Raw genomic sequence first — 10,342 nt, 5'->3', positions numbered from 1 at the left:
TTAGTTGAGCCGCTTTAGCTGTAGGAAAATATAAATAAATTATATGTATATATAAAATTGGATGGAGTTGTTTAGATTTTTTTTTTTGGGTAAAACAAGAATGGATAAGCTTCTCAACTAATTTGACATCCAACTCTAAAATCATTACCAAATAAGAAAAGAACAAAACTAATACCACGTAGGCACAGAACCAATAACTTTTTTTTTTAAATTAAAAAAAAAGGTTTATACCTTTACCTTATATTTTATCTTATTATTTATTTGGACTCTGTATTTTGATAAATTATTTTTTGAACTCTATATTTTGTAAAATAGTTAAAATAGAACCCTAAATTTGATTTTGGTAAATGTTTTCTTAACTAAAATCACAAATAATTTAACAAGCTAACAATTTAAAACAAAAATAAAATCATTATGTTTAAAAACTGTGTTGGGATATTCAATTTTTTCTTCATCAAAATTGAATTTAGGGTTCTATTTTAACTATTTTACAAAACATAGGGTCCAAAAAGTAATTTGTCAAAGCACAGGGTCCAAACAAGTAATGAGACAAAACACAAGGTCCAAAAAAGTATATACCCTTAAAAAAAAAGTCAACTCCAATCACAGAAGCAGAAAATACGAAGAAAAAATCTTCGAGAATTTCGAAAAAGAAATCCCTGATTAAACTCGATTTAGGTTGTCTACCATCAAAATTCACACCCAACCAATTAGAAAGAGAAACATATAGATAACTATAATTGTATCAGCATGACAACAAGTTAGAAATAGAAATAGTTGGTTAAGTACCAAAAAGTCTTTGTACGAATGGGTTGATTTTATGTTTCTAATTTTGCCGGAAAAAAAAAGTTCAATAAATTTAATCTATTGAATTACAACAATTGTAAGTTGGTTACTAAAATTTGTACTGCCTCGGATCTAAAATTTAAAATGACAAATAATTTTTTTTTTGATGAAACAGTTGATTTCTTAGTAATTTTCGTAGGAAAGTGTTATACTTTTTTCCCCCTTTAAAAATTTGACATTTTGGTATGGACAATTTTCATAGTGATCTTATTTTACGTCGTGCTTCTCTTCCTTGTCGATCTCATAAGACTCTTAGGATATTAAATATGTGCGTTGCTGGTATCCTCCTTTGCCTGGTTCAGCTAAAAAGCCTAAAACTAATATGAATGGGGTGCTAGGGGTCAACATGATATTATTTTGACTTACTTGTAAACCTGCAGTTGAGATATTATTGTGTAAATCTCCACTTAAACTGTTTCAAATAGGACTGTTACAATATTAAAGGACATGCAAATGCTGAAACTGTTATCAAATGGAGAATACAGGATGAATGAAGGGTATCAAGCTTTGGTTACTGCTAAACAATCAGTAACATGGTACAGGGAAGTTTGGAATAGGATGGCATTACTAAAACACAGGTTCATTTTATGGCTTGTGGTACTTGACAGACTGCAAACGAAAGAAAGGCTCTTCAGATTCCATATTGTGGCAGATGACAATTGCCTGCTGTGTGGAACAAAGAAGGAAAACAAAGAACACTTATTTTTTGATTGCCATATGAGTTGTCAAGTGCTGGAACTAATCAGAGATTGGCTGGGATGGCATACAGCATCAAGAACAGTACCGAAACTTCTGAGATGGATAGCTAAAGCAAGGTTGACAAGGTTCAGAAAGAAAGTTTTTTCAGCGACAGTAGCTACTATGGTTTATCAACTCTGGTGGTGTAGAAATGAGGCACTGTGGAATCATAAAGTGTATAAAGTGAGCATAGTTGTAGAAAGGATTCAAAACAATGTAAAAAATAGAGTTAGGAGTTATATGCCGAACAAAATACAACAAATAGATCAAGATTGGTTTGACCAGCTGTAATAGAGAATATCAGGCCTAATATGGTGCTGAGATAGGTGTAAAATGTTTGTTTATGAGCAATATACAGATCTGAATTACCAAAAAATATTAAACCTCTCTTGCCTAATTCAGTTACAGAAAAATAATACCACATGCTCTCTTTACAAAAAGAGTCACAACCGAAATCAAGAAAATCCAGCTCAAATCCTAACATTTTTTTAACAGAATCAATCAAACTCTACAGATACATATGAGAAGAAAGTTTCTTTAAAATTTTACCCTATATATACCTGTAGCTAGCTCCAGTTGTAGAGCGATTTTTCTTGAAGCAGACCAGAGAAGATCTCAGAAGCAAGAAACCAGAGAAATAAGAGAGTTAGAGAGGTTTTTTTGTAAGAAAGAAAAGAGAGAAATACAAACATATTCAGAGAGTTTAAGAGTGGATTACCTTGTCGATTCTTCTGTGTCTTGGAATCCATTGCTGAAACCTTGTAACACCATCAGTATAGTGAAGATCTGAGCTTACCATCTGAGGAGCAACTCAACGAGGATGTAACCCAGTTTTTGGGTGAACCTCGAAAAATTTCTGGTGATTTCTTTTCCTTTTATTTTTCCCCCTATTCTCTTTCGTTTTCTAAGATTGTATTACTCAATTGATCAACTAATTTTCTGGGTTTGGGGATGAGATTGTGATTTGGGGATCGTTTGGGTTTCTTTGGGGATTCTGTCTGCTAGGGTTTGATTTAGGCTGTTAGATCGATTTGTGTTTTGAGACTTGTTGAGTATTTTGTTACTAAAAGGTTCTAATACGTTGTCGTTTAAAAGTTTTGACTTGTAGTCAAAACATGGGTGTGAAAGGTTATAAAGAACCTTAATATTACTTATTTGGGCTTTGTTGGTGTAGGGGCTTAATAGTAAATATCCTACTGATATAGTTCTGATATGTTTGCTCTTAAACTGAGATTGGTTTGGTTTTTTTTTTTTTTTAAATTGAAATTAGTCACGATAATATTATGTCTACTCAGACTTCTCATGATATGCATTGGCCTTCTCTATGGTTAGAATCTAACTTTTGTATGTAATGCATTTGTTTTCTACCCGTTCATTTTTGGCTCCATTGTAAATTAGTCATTGGAGGAAGTATCTTTTTTCTCTTTAGTCTATGCGTTTTCAGATTTTTTATATATATTTTTTTGGATAAAAGTTAAGTGGTTGATATGATTATCTTGCTTCGAGAGGGACAATTTTTTTTCCTTTTCAATATGATATTTTCATGCAGTGGCGGACCCAATATTAATCAAAGAAGGAGCATTATAAAGAAAATATATTAAAACAACATAATATATTTAATAATTTTTTTAAAAAAAAAGAGACAATTCAATGTTAATTAGGACATGCAAATATTAAATATCAAAATTTAAATTGATACTTAACAAACAAGAATGTTTTGTGGACTCGTTTATTCAAATTAGATACAATGATGAATTAAGTCTTCAAGTGTTTTGTTAAGATAACTATAAGGAAACTTTATTGATTATTGAGAAGGACAAGTAGTTGATGTTAAGAAATGCCAGATTTTGTGGGAGGATGAAATCAATAACACGTAATGTTTTAATTATGAGTTTTGAATCTGAATTTCACACTTAACTCAAGAATACATTTTATTTTGTATCTTATTTTTATGTTTAATTTTTTTATAATTACCTAATATATTTATAATTATTTTAATTGTAAAATATATTTTAAATTATTTAATTAATTCATTAATTAGAAAACTTGAAAGTATTTTGGTTATATTAAAAAATATTTTGACCAAAAATTAACTTCAGCAGTAACATTTTGATTTATATATATTACAGACCAAACTAGTATAATCTCATCTTTGTATTCACACACATTATAATTAAGCAGTATGTATTCTACAACTTTTACTTTCTATTTTTTCAGAATGCTAACACAAGCCAAAATCTTCTATTTGGTGTGATTCCATTATATAAACATAACTTAGATAAAATAACTGGCTAGTCATGAATTAATAAAGTTATCTCAATAGTTTTTTGCTATTGAAATGTGAGCTAGAGAAGAAACTATCAACTTTCACGTTTAAAGAATTTACTGCTCCAGAGGATCATATGTTAGGCTAATCATATGCAAGATGAGCTAAAGGAACTATTGTATAGTACATTAATAAATATATATTTGTACATAAATTAAAAAAATGGAATAAAAATAGAATTTTTACAATAGTATACCTAAAACAAACTTTATTTATAAAAAGATGTTTTATATTTGCACCCAATAATAATTTATAATTACAAACTATTACTAAATTTACCCTATTTTATATATTGAAATATTAGTTTTTATAAAACCATCTTCTCTTTATTTACTGAATGGGGTCTTATTTGAGAAAGAGTACACCTCACCCCGGTTATATTATTATCCGAAGTCTCTTCCCACATAATAAATCACGTTCATCTTCTCCAATTATGGCGGATTGGCTTGGTTTTGATGCTTAGTTGTTTCTTTGCCGCTAGTTTTAGGTTGTTGCCTCTTGTTATTTTGTTGACAATTTACTTCTTGCTTCTTGTTTTGGATTGGATTAGATTGGATTGGAAGGTTCTCTATACCCACTATGGTTTCTAGGGGTGGTTTTAGCCTGTCTTTGTTGTTTGTTGTATGTCGTTTCGAAGTATTAGTGTATTTCTGAGAACCCCTGTTCTAAAAACAAAATATTCAGTTTCTGTGTATACATTACATAAACAAAACGATAATATTAACGAATACATAATGAGCAAAAACAGATTTATACATGTAAATGTATGATCTCTATTGTAATCAATTGGTGTTATAGAGGAAAAAGACGAAAGAAGGCACTACGGCCCTTTTGCCGACGCATTTCGGAATTACACATTAATTTAGTAATACACATTTTTTTAAGTGATTATACTTTTATATAGTATCACTCATTAATTAATGATTATTTAACATCTAATAAATGATATAAAGTCGTTAGATTGTTCTAAGATCAACAACAATATTAATGAACTTTATAATTATCAACTAAGATTGTTATGATCATTGTTGATTATGCTTATCTAGCCATACAAGCATCGTTTATTTTAAAAAATTGTTATCATATCTCTAATAACAGTTTGATTACTGATATCGCCCAATAAACTCCTAAGCGGTCGCAGTAGTAATCGGGCTATGTCGTATCCACATAGAGTTAAAATACAAGTAAAAAGAAAGATTAGTAAATTAGAAATAATAAACTTTGAAATAATGTAACTTTGAAAAAGAATATATATTTTTTAAACACTAAATAAACAAAATTGAGGAATTAGAATAAAAAAAGAAAATATGGAAGACATAAGTTTCATTAATGCAAGCATATATATATTTTAATAAAATTGATTCATTCTACTCAACTATAATTCTACACTATTAATTATAGTTGGAAAATATATATAATAAAGATCACTTTAAAATATGTTCTTAATTAAATTATACTAACTTCTAATTTTAAAAACCTATCATATTATGTACCTTAGAGCAACAAAATACCAATGGCAGAATGTAATAAAAAACATATAATATAACAAATATCCTAAATTAAATCAAGAGCCTAAATTACATAAGAAGAGCAAGACTAGACTTATGTAAAAGATACTAATAAATTAAGAATAAAAATTAGAAGAAAATAAATTTAATTGTAAAAAATATATAGAAATGAAGAATAAAATAAAGAATCAATATATTAAAAATATAATGTGAAACATGAACTTCACTCTAGCTTTTCCATAAGAGAATTTAACCTAAAATAGGCATTGTTTTTACTAAAAAAAATGTAAAAGAAATGAAAGAAAAATAAGAAAAAAATGTTTTTCTCTCTAACTATACTCTCCACACTTAATTCCACAATTTGATGATTTTTCACTACATTTGGCTCTATATTTATAGTGAAAATATGACCCAAAATGTGTTAAAATTGTGTACAAAAGAGTGGGAAAAATGGCTGCAAAATTGGTGTAAAATGGGACAAGTGGGAGACAAGTTGCAACAGTCAAAGAGACACGTTGGCCACGTGTCACGCGGTGAGTGGCTTCGGCAGGTGTGGTGTTGGGGCATGGGGGACAACCGCCAAGTGAGTGGGATGCGTGGCGTCTCTTGGTTGGCTCGGCAGGGAGGCGTGGCAGGTGCATGTCAGACGGAGTGGCAGGCGGCTCGGCTTGGCGAATTAGAAGCCCACACGTGGCCACTGCACGTGGCTTTTGGGCTTGGGCTATTTGGGCTCGGTTTGGGCCTAGTTTACCTTAAAAATGCCACCTTTTTTTTTTTTTCATCATTTCTTCATTTATAATTATTCATTCTTCTTTCTTTTTCATTGTGTCAAAAATACATTTTATTTTCTAAAAATTGAACACAAATTAAATTAAAATTAATATTTTCAATTAAAAATATATTACAATAAATTCATGAAAATATTAATTAAAACTTAATTTATTTTAAACTTTAAAACTAATAAAATGATATTTTTGAGCACTGATTACAATGCCAACTAGCTTATTGCTAGTCTCTAGCAATTCAAGCAGAATGATAATTGTCAACATGATATATTTCAGGTAAAAAATTATAAAAGAACTTAAGTATCAACAAAAATTTTTAGTAACAAGTCAATAATAGTTATCAAAATTACTTTAAATAAATCTAGAGTTGTGAGTGTGTGCACCAAACTTGAACCTTCTTACCGCAAACCATAGCACATAATGCCTTCAAAATTATGCCAAGTAAAAGTCTCAACTCCATTAACCTCTCATGAAATTGAAAAATATTTAAAGTTAAGGGTTTCAATCATGGAGTTGGAAATAAAGAAGTAAGCACTCATCAAATGGATATATATTTAGGAGAAACTTTTAAATAATCATTGAAATGAAGATAGGAAATAAATTATTTGGACAACCACCATAAAGAGTACCACAAAACAAGTTTTTCGGGAATTCTAAGTTAAATAGACAATCTTTACATTTATTCTAAGAGCCATAAAATAAAACATGAAATTAATAAACACTATTTTTTTTTTGGACACAAGAGACAACATATTTGAAAATGATAGAACTATTGCTCTTGTATTTTCTTTTTTTTTTTTCTATTTTTTTCTTCTTTTTTTTTTCTTTTTTTTTTTTCATGAAGAACATAATAAAAGACTCTCTAATAAGATTTGTCTATAGAAAATATTATCCCTAAAACATCATCCATTCATACCACAATACCTTGCCTAAATAATTATAACCATTTCTAAGAATCAATAAAAATTTTAAAGTTGTATTCTCAAGTCTCACCTCTCACAAAAAAGAATGAATTCTTAAACATGAAAAATTTCTAAGCAAATATGTGCTAACAACCATCTTACCACAACGTTTGGCATGTGCATTAGGTAACTCTAGAGAAACTCTTAGTAATGCAGATAACAAAAATTGACTCAAAAGTAACATTTTGCAAGAATAAATAAGTAATTTTTGAAAAATTTGACCGTGAAAATATTAATATGACAAAAATCAACATGAACGTGCATGAATATGCTCACCACCCCCAACCAAAATCTGACAGTGTCCTCAATGTCTCAAAATATAATAAATGTAAAAGAGCAGGGAAAGAGAACACCTAGATAGCGAGCGTCGAGTGATAAAGCGAATATTGATTCTCTAAAACATGCAAAACTGAAAACACAAAATGATAACAAATAAAATAAAATGACAAAAGGGAAATAAACAGAAAACAAACCTATGTACAAAAAATTTGGAACACTACTCAGACTTGGTAAACCGATTCCACGAGAGTGACTTCTTCAGGTTGGGTCACCCTCTCTATGTAGTGTTTCAGTCGTTGGCCATTTACTTTGAATTCTCTCCCATCAGTTGGGTTTGTGACCTCAACAACACCATTGGGAAAGACGATTTTCACAACATATAGGCCAGCCCACCTTGATCTCAGCTTGCCAGGGTGGATATGCAAACGAGAGTCATAAAGATGCACTCGTTGGTTTGGCTCAAATTCTTTTCTTAGGATCTGCATGTCATGGGCTGCTTTCATTTTAGCCTTGTAGATCCTCGAGTTGTCATAAGCATCGTTCCTTGACTCCTCAATTTCTGACAACTGAAGCTTACGATTGAGTCTAGTCGCCTTGAGATCAAAATTTAGGCTTTTAGCTGCCCAATAAGCTTTGTGTTCCAGCTCAACAGGAAGGTGGCAGGCTTTACCATAGACTAGCCTATAAGGAGACATACCAAGCTGAGTTTTGTAAGCAGTGCGGTATACCCAGAGAGCATCGAGAAGTCGCGAGGACCAATCTTTGCGGTCAGGATTAACCGTCTTTACTAAGATTTGCTTAATTTCTCGGTTGGCTAACTCAGCTTGGCCATTTTTCTGTGGGTGATAAGGCAATGCAACCTTATGAATTACACCATATTTTTGCATTAAGGTCTCGAAAGAATAGTTGCAAAAATGGGTGCCTTGATCACTTATGATAGCGTGTGGTGTGCCAAACCTAGATAACACATTTTCCTTTAAGAATTTCACAACAGTTGTGTTATCATTATTTCAACAAGGCACAACTTCCACCCATTTTGAGACATAGTCTATGGCGAGGAGAATGTAAAGGTAGCCAGAAGAAGGTGAAGATGCTCCCATAAAGTCTATTCCCCAACAATCGAATATTTCTATTACAAGAATTGAGTTTAAAGGCATCATATGTTGCCGGGATAGAGCACCTAATTTCTGACACCTTTCACATGATCGACATAAATTGTTAGTGTCTTTGAACAAAGTGGGCCAATAAAGACCACTGTAAGATTTTTGTAGCAGTCTTTTTCATAGAAAAATGACCACCACAAGCTTCATTATGACAAAAGTTCATGACACTAAAAATTTCATCATCTGGAATGCAACATCTCATAATTTGGTCGAGGCAATACTCGAAAAGATATGGATCGTCCCAATAGAAGTTACGAACATCGACCAAAAATTTACGTTTATCTTGTGCACTCCATGCAGTTGGAAGTTCGCCAGTCACTAAGTAATTAACGATATGAGCGTACCATGGCGACTTAGTGACTGCGAAGAGATGTTCATCAGGGAAGTCATCTCGAAGGGCTGGGCCATCAGCGGAATCAAAAAATTCAAGACGAGATAAGTGGTCTGCTACCACATTTTCAACTCCTTTCGTATCCTTTATGGTCAAATCAAATTCCTGTAATAGAAGGATCCACCTAATTAAATGCGCCTTAGCATCCTTTTTGGAAATGAGATATTTTAAGGTGGAATGGTCGGTAAAGAATGTGATAGGTGAACCAATCAGGTAGGAACGAAACTTGTCAAGTGAGAATACTACAACAACTAACTCTTTTTCAGTAGTAAAATAGTTTATCTAAGCACTGTTAAAAGTTCTACTTGCGTAATAGACAACGAAGGGCTTCCCTTCCCTTCTTTGACCTAAGAAGGCCCCTATAACATAATTGCTAGCATCACACATGACTTTGAACGGTAAGTTCCAATCTGGTGGCTGAATGATGGGGGCGGAAGTGAGTTTTGCAACGAGCGTTCGGAAAGATTCCTCACACCCAGGTGTCCATCTGAATACGACATCTTTTTCTAGGACATTTGACAAAGGGCGAGAAATTGTCGAGAAATTTTGTATGAACCTCCTATATAATCCTGCATGCCCAAGACAAGATCAAATTTCTTTAACAGTCTTAGGGGTGGGAAGCTTTGATATGAGTTCAATCTTTTATTGATCAACCTCAATTCCTCGTTCCGACACGACATGCCCCAAGACTATGCCTGATGGCACCATGAAATGACACTTTTCCCAGTTGAGTACCAAGCCTTTCTCTTTGCAACGTTTAAGCACATACTCTAAATTGAGAAGGCTTGATTCAAAGGAATCTCCAAAGATTTCCAAATCATCCATGAATATTTCCATACATTTCTCGATCATATCATTAAATATGCTCATGATGCATCGTTGGAAAGTGACTGGAGCATTGCACAGGCCAAATGGCATATGCTGAAAGGAAAAAGTACCAAAAGGACAAGTGAATGTGGTCTTATCCTGATCTTCTAAGGCAATCTCGATTTGGTAATACCCTGAATAACCATCGAGAAAACTATAGAAATGATGACCCACCACACGTTCCAATATTTGATCGATGAATGGAAGTGGAAAATGGTCTTTGTGGGTGGCTGCATTTAATTTTCTATAATCAATGCACATGCGCCACCCAGTTGTGACCTTGGTAGGCACAAGTTCCCCTTTTTCATTTTGTACCACTGTTACCCCTGATTTATTGGGAACAACCTGAGTTGGGCTAACCTACTTACTGTCAACAACAAGATAGATTATTCCAGAAACAAGAAGTTTCAAGACTTCAGTCTTAACTACTTCCTTCATCGTTGGGTTCAATCTTCTTTGAGGGTCACAACGTGGTAT

Source organism: Humulus lupulus, chromosome 2 (assembly GCF_963169125.1).
Source record: "Humulus lupulus chromosome 2, drHumLupu1.1, whole genome shotgun sequence".
Lineage (NCBI taxonomy): Eukaryota > Viridiplantae > Streptophyta > Magnoliopsida > Rosales > Cannabaceae > Humulus > Humulus lupulus.
This window is presented reverse-complemented; position numbering follows the sequence as displayed.